The sequence below is a fragment of the Notechis scutatus genome, chromosome Z (genome assembly GCF_049901735.1).
Source record: "Notechis scutatus isolate UNSWTSFEM ecotype Mainland chromosome Z, rNotScu1.2, whole genome shotgun sequence".
Taxonomy (NCBI): Eukaryota; Metazoa; Chordata; class Lepidosauria; order Squamata; family Elapidae; genus Notechis; species Notechis scutatus.
In genome coordinates this window covers 131,471,795-131,484,493 of record NC_142025.1, presented here as the reverse complement: position 1 = coordinate 131,484,493, position 12,699 = coordinate 131,471,795, and the positions used below count along the sequence as shown (strand labels likewise).

Below are 12,699 nucleotides of genomic sequence, written 5' to 3'. Positions count from 1 at the left end.
ACCCCTTACCCGGCAAACTTGCCTGCTAAATTGCTATTTTTCCTTTTTCCGGCCATCATCTGTTCTGCTGTGCTGGGAGATTTAGATTAGCTAGGAAGCAGGAAATGGTTGGATTTCTTGCTTTCTAGCTAGTCTTTAGATCTTCGGCTGAGCACAACCAAACCTCCCTTAGGACTGAAGCAGAGGTGGTATTCAGCAGGTTCTGACCAGTTCTGGAGAACCGGTAGCAGAAATTTTGAGTAGTTCAGAGAACCGCCAAATACCACCTCTGACTGGAGATTTTACAGTATCCTTCTCCTGCCACGCCCACCAAGCCACACCCACAGAGCTGGTAGTAAAAATATTGGAATCCCACCACTGAAGGTTTGTTTGCAAGCAAATACAGTGCAGACTCACGGCAAGCAAATTTGAGAGACTGAGCTAGCTGATGGCAGATAGATAGATCGCTGAATGATTCTGTGAACAACTCAATCTGCCTGCTTTGCCTGATTTTGGGTAAAAGTTGCTCTTTTTTATAAAAAAATTCAATATTTATATAAATTTTTATAATATTTACATACAAGCCATGCCCAGCCAGTAACATGACCACCAAACCACACCCACACATTAGGCCACGCCCACGGAACCAGATGGTGGTCCCTGGGATCTCAAATTATGAGTTTGGTGGTCCCTGATGTCCAAAATGTTGGCGACCCCTGTTCTAATCGGTTCAAAGTCACCCAGCCAACTTTTGTGCCTCAGGCAGGACTAGAACTCCGGGTCTCCTGGTGATCAGTTCAAAATCACCCAGCTGGATTTCATGCCCCAGACAGGACTAGAATTCCCCGTCTCTTGGTGATTGGTTCAAAGTCACCTAGCTGGCTTTTTTGCCTCAGGCAGGACTAGAACTCTCCGTCTCATGGTGATCTTTTTAAAGTCACCGAGCCGGCTTTCACGCCTCAGACAGGACTAGAACTTCCCATCTTCTTCTAATCGGTTCAATATCACCCTGCTGGCTTTTGTGCCTCATGCTGGACTAGAACTCCCCATCTCCTGGTGCTTGGTTCAATGTCACTCTGCCCTCTTTCATGCCTCAAGCAGGAATAGAACTCCCCATCTCCTGGTGCTTGGTTCAATGTCACTCTGCCGTCTTTCATGCCTCAAGCAGGAATAGAACTCCCATTCTCCTGGTGATTGGTTCAAAGCCATCCAGTTGGTTTTCATGCCTCAAAAAGTAATAGAACTCCACGTCTCCTGGTGATTGTTTGAAAGTCACCCTGCTGGCTTTCATGCCTCACACAGGGGTAGAACTCCCCTTCACCCTTTGATTGGTTCAAGGACCCCCAGCCGGTTTTCGTGCCTCAGGCAGGACTAGAACTCTGAGTTTCCTGGTGATCGGTTCAAAGTCACCCAGACGGCTTTTGTGCAGCAGACAGGTGTAGAACTCCCCTTTTCTTAGTGATTAGTTCAAAGTCACCCAGTCGGCTTTTATGCCTCAGGCGGAACTAGAACTCACCATCTCCTGGTGATTTCTTCAAAGTCACCCTGCTGGCTTTCGTGCTACAGACAGGAATAGAACTCCCAGTCTCCTGGTGATTGGTTGAAAGTCAATCTGCTGGCTTTCGTGCCTCAGACAGGAGTAGAACTCCCCGACTCTTGGTGATTGGTTCAAAGTCACCTAGCTGGCTTTTTTGCCTCAGGCAGGACTAGAACTCTCCGTCTCATGGTGATCTGTTTAAAGTCACCCAACCAGCTTTCCCACCTCAGACAGGAGTAGAACTCAACTTCTCCTAGGGATTGGTTCAAAGTCACCCTGCTGGCTTTCGTGCCTCAGGCAGGACTAGAACACCGGGTCTCCTGGTGATCGGCTCAAAGTCACCCAGACGACTTTTGTGCCATAGACAGGACTAGAACTCCCCATCTCCTGTTTATTGGTTCAAGGACACCTAGCCACTTTTCGTGCCTCACACAGGCCTAGAACTCACTATCTCCTTTTGATAGTTTCAAAGTCAACCAGCTGGCTTTCGTGTCTCAGACAGGACTGGAACTCCCACTGTGCTGCTGATTGGTTGATCGTCAATCTGCTGGCTTTCGTTCCTCAAACAGGAGTAGAACTCCCCTTCTCTTAGTGATTGCTTCTAAGTCACCCAGCTGGTTTTCGTGCCCCAGACAGGACTTGAACTTCCCATCTTCTTCTAATCGGTTCAAAGTCACCCAGCTGGCTTTTGTGCCTCAGGCAGGACTAGAACTCCACGTCTCCTGGTGGTTGGTTCAAAGTCACCTAGCTGGCTTTTTTGCGTAAGGCAGGACTAGAACTCTCCATCTTGTGGTGATATGTTTAAAGTCACACAACCGGGTTTCCCACCTCAGACAGGAGTAGAACTCTCCATCTCCTATTGATTAGTTCAAAGCCACACTGTTGGCTTTTGTGCCTTAGACAGGACTAGAACTCCCGGTCACATGGTGATCAGTTCAAAGTCAACCAGCTGGTTTTTGGGCCCCAGACAGGACTAGAACTCCCTGTCTCCTGTTGATCGGTTCAAGGACACCCAGCCAGTTTTTGTGCCTCAGACAGGGCTAGAACTGAACATCTCCTTTTCATAGGTTCAAAGTCAACCAGCTGGCTTTCATGCTTCAGACAGGACTAGAACTCCGGGTCTCCTGGTGATCGGTTTAAAGTCACCCAGCTGGAGTTCGTGCCCCAGACATGACTAGAACTCCACGTCTCCTAGTGATTGGTTCAAAGTCACACTGCTGGATCTTTTGCCTCAGGCAGGACTTGAACTCTCCATCTCATGGTGATCTGTTTAAAGTCACACAACCGGGTTTCCCACCTCAGATGGGAGTAGATCTCCCCTTCTCCTATTGATTGGTTCAAAGTCACACTGTTGGCTTTTGTGCCTTAGACAGGACTAGAACTCCCAGTCACATGGTGATCAGTTCAAAGTCAACCAGCTGGTTTTTGGGCCCCAGACAGGACTAGAACTTCCCGCCTCCTGGTGATTGGTTCAAAGTCACACTACTGGCTTTTGTGCCTCAGAAAGGACTAGTTCTCTCGGTCTTACGGTGATCTTTTTAAAGTCACCCAGCAGGCTTTCACGCCTCAGACAGGACTAGAAGTTCCCGTCTTCTTCTAATCGGTTCAAAGTCACCCAGCCGGCTTTTGTGCCTCAGGCAGGACTAGAACTCCAGGTCTCCTGGTGATAGGTTCAAAATCACCGAGTTGGATTTCGTGCCCCAGACAGGACTAGAAGTCCCCATCTCTTGGTGATTGGTTCAAAGTCACCTAGCTGGCTTTTTTGCCCCAGGCAGAACTAGAACCCTCCGTCTCATGGTGATGTTTTTAAAGTCACCCAACCGGCTTTCCCACCTCAGACAGGACTAGAACTTCCCATCTTTTTCTAATCGGTTCAATGTCACCCTGCTGGTTTTCGTGCTTCAGGCAGGACTAGAACTCTCCATCTCATGGTGATCTGTTTCAAGTCACCCAACCGGCTTTCCTGCCTCAGACAGGAGTAGAACTCCACTTCTCCTAGGGATTAGTTCAAAGTCACATGGCTGGCTTTTGTGCCTCAGGCAGGACTAGAACTCCGGCTCTCCTGGTGATCGGCTCAAAGTCACCCAGACGGCTTTTGTGCCTCAGACAGGACTAGAACTCATGGTCACATGGTGATCAATTCAAGAACACCCAGCCAGTTTTCGTGCCTCAGACAGGACTAGAACTGAACATCTCCTTTTCATAGGTTCAAAGTCAACCAGCTGGCTTTCATGCTTCAGACAGGACTAGAACTCCGCATCTCCTGGTGATTGGTTCAAAGTCCCACTGCTTGATCTTTTGCCTCAGGCAGGACTTGAACTCTCCGTCTCGTGGTGATCTGTTTAAAGTCACGCAACCGGCTCTCACGCCTCAGACAGGACTAGAATTCCCCATCTACTTCTTATTGATTCAAAGTCACCCTGCCGGCTTTTGTGCCTCAGACGGGACTTGAATTCACCTTCTCCTAGTGATTGTTTCAAAGTCAACCAGCCAGGTTTCATGCCTGTGATAGGACTAGAACTCCTTATCTCCTGGTGATTTATTCAAAGTCACCCGGCCGGGTTTCGTGCTTCAGACAGGAATAGAACTCCCCTTCTCATAGTCATTGGTTGAAAGTCACCCTGCTGGCTTTTGTGCCTCAGACAGGAGTAGAACTCCCCTTCTCCTATTGATTGGTTCAAAATCACACTGCTGGCTTTTGTGCCTCAGGCAGGACTACAACTCCCGGTCACATGGTAATCAGTTCAAAGTCAACCAGACGGCTTTCGTGCCTCAAACAGGACTAGAACTCCCCATCCCCTTGTGATTGGTTCAAAGTCACCCAGCTGGATTTCGTGCACCAGACAGGACTAGAGCTTCCCGCCTTCTGGTGATTGGTTCAAAGTCCCCCTACTGGCTTTTATGCCTCAGACAGGACTAGAACTTCCCATCTTCTTCTAATTTGTTCAAAGTCACCCTGCTAGCTTTTGTATCTCAGAAAGGACTAGAACTCCCCATCTCCTGGTGATTGGTTCAAAGTCACCCCGCCGTCTTTTGTCCTTCAGACAGGAATAAACTCCCCATCTTCTTCTAATGGGTTCAAAGTCACCCAGCCGACTTTTGTGCCTCAGGCAGGAGTAGAACTCCCCACCTCCTAGTGATTGGTTCAAAGTCACACTGCCGTCTTTCGTGCTTCAGACAGGCATAGAACTCCCCTTCTTCTAGTGATCAGTTCAAAGTCACCCAACCAACTTTTGTGCCTGGAGGCAGGAATAGAACTTCTCAGCTCCTGGTGATTGGTTCCATAGTCACCCAGTTGGGAGGGTGGAGCTGGCGTCGCAGCGGTATGATGCGCGATCTTGTACCTCCAAGATCGCCGTCGATATCTTTGCTGCTGGGCGGTCCTGATGGACATAAACCGTCACGTTGAGATGGTGGTCGACAAGGGTACATCCTGATGATCACAGGGACATCGTAAAGTGTTGATCCAGGAAAAGCCCTTTTTGCCGGCAGCAGAGAGGCAGCCATTCAAGCTGCTGAAGCTGGGACAGCTCCGGAATGGAAGAGATTGGAAGAAAGTGTTTCAGCTTGGTGAGATGAACTTTTACTTATTGTTTTTTGGAGAGAACACCCTGAAAGATTTAAAGAGGAATTAAAAGTGAAGAGAAAAGAGCTTAAGAGGCGAGATTAAGCTAGTTAAATTGAAAGTTTCTTTCTTTTTTCCCTTTTTATTGGAACTTGGAACTTGGCAAAGCTTCTTAATTTTAAACTGGATGGGTCTTTTTAAACTTCCTGTTTTTATTTTTATTTTTTTAACAATTCTCTTGAAAGTCTGCTTTGATTAAGACTCTTCTTTCTGATTTGAGATTTATTTTTTATTTTATTAAAGAAAAGAGGAAAGAAAAGAAAGAAAAGACTTTGGATACATGAGGGGGAAGTGAAAGTGAAGAAAAATAAGTAGCACTGCCATCTAGAGGCTTGTTATAAGTAAGAGCAGAAATGAAATGAAATAACAGACTTGATATGCTGAAACACGTAACTGGCTTTTATTTAAGATACTGCAGTACCAATCAACCTTTAACACATACTGGTCATAGTGTGAAGAAAAGGAGACGCCTTTCTCCAAAAAGACCACATATTTATATCCAAATATAGTTATATAAACAGTTACATAACACATCTTGTTTTCCAAATCAAAAATACACAGAATCCCATAGGAAAGTTGTGGGTCTTTCCACAAAAATTCCCCCACTTGACATTGGACAATTATCAACATTCTTTATTCAGATTTATCTCCAGATTTCCTGTTATGCAAATACCAGAAGGCTATAATAGGGTCATTAATTTCTCTTAATGTGACTATATAATGTCAAAGCACCCTAGAACATCTCTCTAACGTAAGCCAAGTACAAGATTTTGCAATCTAACATATTTGTCTAGCAAAAACACATTTCATAACTGTTCTGAGCTTTTAAAAGTTCAGACTGCGGACACAAAATGGCTTCAGTTCAGCTCTTTATATTCTCAAGTATAATAACCAAATTTCACCCATAACAGATATACTGTTTTCTTTTTTCTTTTACTTGTTTATGTATACTCAATGACTCTGAGCTTTGCACTGAAAAAGATAGTGGGATGAGCATGGTAGATTGTTTATACAGGTGCTTATCTGTGAAACTATAGATAGCCGGAGTCTGGAGTTGAAGTTGAAAGAAAGAAGATTGAAGTGACCTTGAAAATACTGGAACTGGAAAGTCTGAGTTGATTTACCAAAGAGCCTTGGATATTTAGTGGCAATGGCTTGCTTTCTATTAGAATTGTTTGTTATTTCTTTCCTTCTTTTTTACTTCTCTTGTTGGATTTTTATATTTGGAATTTAACTTTTTAACCCAGGAACTAGAATGTAAATTTTTTTCTTTTGCTCTCTTTTTTTATGAAGAGAAATACATAGACTATTATTTCTTTTTTTTTCCCTTCCCCCTACCTCTTTTTCTTCAAAAAGAATCGTTTTTATCCTTTTTTCCATATCTTCTCTCTCTCTCTCTTTTTTTTTTTTTTTTTTTGCATATTACTGCAACTAATTGGATTAAAGTATACAAGTGCCTGAAGATCTTTTTTTCCCTTTTTATTTTTTGGACTGGCAGTTGTCTGCCTTCGTTCTTTTTTTTTCTTTTCCCTTTGTTTTTCTCTCTTTCTTATTTTTACAGATAAGTATTACAAGATGAGCAGAAAGATAACAGCCCCAGCTTCCTCAATACCAATAGCCTCCTCTTCACCATCTGGAGGACAGCGATCAATACAGACAATGTTACAATAGGAGAAAGAGAAGGAAGTGCCACTGCAGATGATTATGCAAGGAATCCAGAAGATTGAAAAGAGAATAGAGAATATTGAGCAAAGAGCTGAGAATATTGAGCAAAGAACTGAAAAGACAGATGAGAAAGTAGAGAACATTCAACAGATGATGATGAAATATGAGGACAGATTTAAGAAAATTGAAGAAGATATACAAAGGGATAAGAAAATTGGAGATATTGATACTCGATTGAGCAATGTTGAAAAGGGCAGGAGTGGACCATTAGGTTGTGAAATCGATAGATCAGAATTTTATCTGAGATTTCAAAATGTAGAAGGAAAAGGTGAAAACCTTGCTGAAATAATGACAGAAATACTGGCAGAAGCGCTAGAGATAACCAAAGAGAAGATGATGGATGAGGTGGATGAAGTGTTCTGTGTCTATACAAGATATGCAATGAGAAATAGGTTACCAAGAGAAGTTCACATCAGATTTACGAAGAAGATTATTAAAACACAGATACTGCAGGTAGAAAACATTAAAGTACAAAGGCAAAGAAATTGTGGTGCTGAAACAGGTACCAAGAAGAGTAAGAGAGATGAGAAGAGAATATTTATTTTTGACTAAAGAGTTACTTAAAAGAGGAGTAAACTACAGATGGCTGATACCAGAAGGTCTCATGTTCACCTGGCAGGAACAAAGACACAGAATTGAAATGGTTGAAAAAGCTGAGCTATTCTATTTAGAATATCTTAGAGGAAAGGAGGAAGACACAAGAAAAGAAGAGTCGTTAATTGAATTTCAAGAGGACTGTATAGCAGTAATTGAAAAAGAAAAAGAAGAAGGTACAGTAGGTGGTGTACCCAGAGAGCAACGAGAACTAAGATCTACTAGAGCAACAAAACCCTCCTACAATGCCTAATATGGATGAAAGAAAATTGATTACAATTAACATAAATGGACTCAATTTGGCTACTAAAAGAAAAAAAGTATTCCATAAATTAGAGAAATTAAAATTTGACATAATTTGCCTGCAAGAAGTACATATTAAAAAACAACACGTATATATATTGAAAGAAAAAAAATGAGGGAAATTATTCACGTCATTGACACAGTGTAAAAAAAGAGGTGTGGTCTTATATATTAGAGATACAATCTTGGCAGAACTAATTTACACAGATGACGATGGAAGGATTTTGATGGTGGAAATAATGGACAATAATGTTAAAACACTTTTAATTGCAATTTATGCTCCAAATGACAACCAAGAAGAATTTTACATTAAATTACATATGAAAATAATTGAACTGGACTATGCTAATATTTGTATGATGGGAGATTTCAGTGGAATAATTAATGATCGGCTGGACTATAAAACACAGAAATCAACAAAGAAAACTAGAAAGATACTACCAAAATCTTTCTTTCGAATGATAGAAGAAGTAAACTTAAAAGATTCATGGAGAGAGAGAAATGTGGAAAACAAGCAATATACTTTTTACTCAAACAGACATGCATCATGGTCTAGAATAGACATGATACGGATGTCAGCAGAATTACTTGCCAACATATGAGAAAATGAAATAGAAACAAGCACTTGGGCAGACCACAACCCAATGACAGTCATTTGGAAAGGACAAAAGAGGAGATCTAGATAGACTTTAAATAATATGATATTAAAGGAAAAAGACTTTAAACAGAAAATTGAGAAAGAATTGGTCTTCTTTTTAAAAGAAAATAGAAAAGAGGATACATCTTTACAGAATCTCTGGGACATGATGAAGGCCTGTACAAGAGGCCTGATAATAGACTATAAAAGGAAAAGAAACAGAAAACAGAAAAAGAGTTTCAAAACATTGGAAGATGATTATAAAAGACTGGAAAAAGAATTACAGAAGTCCCCGCAAAAAAAAGACATTAAAATTAAAATGGATATAACTAAACATAAAATGGGACTAATTGAAAAAGAGGAATTAGCACAAAAAAATTAAAAATGCTAAACAAAATTACTTTGAAGATGCAAACAAACCAGGCAGATGGTTAGCTTACAAATTGAGAAAGGAAAGAGAAACAAGAAGGATTAGTCAATTGATAAATGAAGGACATGTTTGCTATGGAAATGAGGAGAAGAAAAAAATTATACAAGATTACTATGGAAAATTGTATTATCAAGAGAATATTCAAGAAGAAAAAGTTAAGCAATATTTACAGAAAGCGAATCTACCCCAGATACCCAAAGATATTGAAACAATGCTAGAAGGGAACATAACAATGATGGAATTAACAGAAGCTTTAAAAAACAGAATGTTGGAAAAGCACCAGGTCCAGATGGATTGCCAGCGGAATTTTATAAGACTTTTGGGGAAATATTGAATCTTCACCTATTAGAAGTCATGAACGAAGTTATGTCAAAGAAGAGAATACCCAAAACATGGTCAGAAACATATATTACACTTATACCGAAGGAGGACACAGACCCGCAGCAAGTTAAAAATTATAGACCTATATCCCTACTAAATTCAGATTATAAAATCTTTGCTTCAATCTTGGCAGAAAGATTGAAAAGATATTTAAATAACTTTAACCATGCTGATCAAAATGGATTTCTGCCAAAGAGACAAATCAAAGACAATGTGAGAATAATTCTGGACACTTTGGAATACTATGAGGCACATCCTGAAAAGCAAATGGCCTTGATGTTTCTAGATGCACAAAAAGCCTTTGACAATGTGAGTTGGCGATACATCTTACTGGAATTGATACGAATGGGCTTTGGTAAAAAATTTATCCAAGCCATTGAAACGATATATCATAAACAAACTGCAAAGGTTATGATAAATGGAGAATTAACAGAATCCATAGATATAAGAAAAGGGACAAAAAAAAGGGTGAACTTAAATCTATGCAAACGTTGGAAGAACAAGGTGTAAAAATGAATTGGTTTTCATATTTGCAAATACAATCTAGATTTGATAAAGATTTCAAAACAGTTGACTGATTTAGATAAAATTCTGATGGGTACTGATGAAAAGGTAATTAAAAAACTCTATGGACATTTATTAGAATTTAAATTAGAGGAAGAACAAGTTAAAGAAACGATGATTGCTCCCCCGACAAGAATAGCAAGAATGTTCAAGAACAAATCTGAAAAGTGCTGGAAATGTCATCAGATTCCTGGTTCATATTACCATATGTGGTGGACTTGTGAGGAGGCCAGGAAATACTGGACTAGAATTCGCATATGGTTGGAAAAAATGACAAAGAAACATATAGATTTGAAGCCAGAGATTTTTTTATTGGGAATCTTACCTGATACATATAATAAAAACTTAAAGTATTTGATTGTAAATGTATTAACAGCGGCTAGGATTGTATTTGCTAAAAATTGGAAGAGTGAGAAAATACCATTAGAGGAAGAAATTATTACGAAAATATTGGAATGTGCTGAAATGAGTAGATTGACATTTGAAATTAGAGAACAAGAAGATAAACAATTTTATGAAGTTTGGGATCTTTTTTATCAATGGTTAGATAATACAATATAATAATAGAATAGTTAGAAATTTAGGAAATAACGAATATACATTTTTTCTTGGTCTTGATAACACTTTTAGAATATTTTATTAAGATAGACTTGGTATGATTTTATGATTTGTTATAAAATAAAGTAACTAAATTACAGTTATCTCGCTTAAGTATGAATTAGTAAAATTATAGTCAAATGATTGTTTAATAATGATATTAGGATATATAATTGTTGATCGATAATATGAGTTATTATGCAGCATAATTATTATGATGACTATGAAATGGATGCACAAAAAGGAGTGGTAAACCAACCGATACACTGTCTGTAAATATATGAAGAATGCTGATGTTTTTTATGTTATGTTTTATGTTTTTTGTGTTTTTGTTTGTCATTAAAATCAATAAAAAAATTTATTAAAAAAAAAACGATGATTGCTTGGGGGGGGGGAAATTTTGAGAAATGGCAAAAATTGTGGTCTCAAAATTATAAAATGACAATGTCAACTGCATATAAAGAAAATTTGTATAAGATGTGTTAGGGACAACATTGGTTACCTAACTTAGTTTGGCTAAATATAATATATGTTTGTTAGTTTAAATGTGTGTGTCACTTTAAACTGTAAGCCAAGTATTTGGGTGCGGTTGTAAATCGCCATAAGAGGGAGCAAGAGAGCTCACTGTTTGCCGGCTTTTACTGGAATGCTGACAGAGAAGGATTGATGGTGATTACTGCGTGTGCTTGCTGAGAGAAGAAAAGAAGGTTTGATTTTGCTTCATATCTCTAACTGCAAAAGAGATTCATCACTGGACTGATTGTTTGTGAGTTGAACGACCTATTTTCTACACTGGACTTTGCAAAACTGAATAACCCTCGGACTGTCTGAACTTAGTGTATGACATATGGACTGCTTTGACTATGCTATAACTCTTGCTGGAATAAAAACTATTTAATTGCACAGTGTATCTGTCTTACTGATTGTAAAACTACAACAACGCTTTATCTCACACACACTCTCTGTCTGCTAGACTGCCGTTGCACGTTCTGCTAGGGTGTTGTATCCCTAACACTGGTTATGGGCCCAGGTGCACAGTCAGTCTAACCAGTATAACAGGCTTGTGAGTGAGAGTTTGTGTAGCAACACAATATTGTAAAACAGAAAGCTGTGTTTTTTATTAATATAGTTTTATATCCAGTTAATGATGGCAGGAGTCAATCTACAAAGTTTGTCTCTCATATCCAAGCTGGATGGAACAAACTATGTTTCATGGTCCATGAAATGTAGCCTACTTCTACGAAGAGAAGGTTTGTGGGATTTAATACAAAACCCACCAGAAGTAGATGCATGGGATCCGGAGGATGAGGAAGATGCCCAGAAGATAAAGGAATATCAAGTGAAGAATGAGCAAACTCTCTGCATAATAGGACTGACTCTCTCTGACCAACAGCTTGTCCATATACGTGGGGAAGAGACAGCTGCGAAATGTTGGGAGAACCTAAGGAAGATTTATGTTCGGGACAGTGTAGGAGCTCATAGAAATCTTACACGGAAACTATTCAGAACACATCTTCAGAAGGATGGAGACATGCTAAATCATATAAACTCAATGAAGAGAATTTTTCAAGAACTGCATGAAAAGGAACTTATCTTCACTGAACTACACCAAGTTTATATCATTTTGTCTTCATTAGACCAGAGCTACGATGATTACGTAACTTCGCTTGAAGTATTGCCAAAAGATAGTTTATCTTTAACTGACATTACTGGCAGATTAATTGAAGAAGCCAGGAGATGGCATGAAAGGGATCAACTCAGAAGTGAACCATCACAATGTGAAGAAGAGAAAATATCTCCGTCAGCGTATACAATTAGAAAATGTTTTAATTGTGGAGCAAAAGGACATTTGGCTAGATTCTGCAAGAAAGCAAAAAGCCAAAGAGCCAGCCAGAATGCTAAAAAGCATCAAAAGAATAAAGAAAGCATAGAGTTAGCCATGTATAGCAACGAAACTGTGAATAGTAATTTATGGGTGATAGATAGTGGAGCATCTCACTGCATAACAAACGATAAGAAAAAATTTGTTAAGATGTCCACAAGTTCACAGAAAATATCATTAGCTAATGGATGGAAACTTAAGGCTAAAGGTGAAGGTATAGCATATTGCAATTGCATAAGAGAAAATGTAAAAATGTTATATGTACCACAACTTAAGTTTAATTTGTTTTCGGTGAGAATTTTGGTTAAACTAGGTTATGTAATTACCTTTAGGGGAGACAATTGCATAATTGAAAAAGATGATAAGAAAGTGACTGCAACTTTAAGAGGTGAATTGTATGTGTTAAATGATAATTTAGAGGTGGCTAACACAGTTTATGATAATG

General features: G+C 39.4%; 1 long non-coding RNA gene across 1 annotated transcript in view; it reads right to left on the bottom strand.

Annotated features, from left to right (window-relative positions):
- Positions 1 to 11,390, bottom strand: part of LOC148129296 (uncharacterized) — a 189,073-nt gene extending 177,683 nt beyond the window's left edge. The window contains exon 1 of the long non-coding RNA XR_015745946.1: positions 11,330 to 11,390. This is a non-coding gene — a long non-coding RNA (uncharacterized LOC148129296). The remainder of the gene's footprint in view (positions 1 to 11,329) is intronic.
- Between the last annotated feature and the right edge of the window lie 1,309 nt (positions 11,391 to 12,699).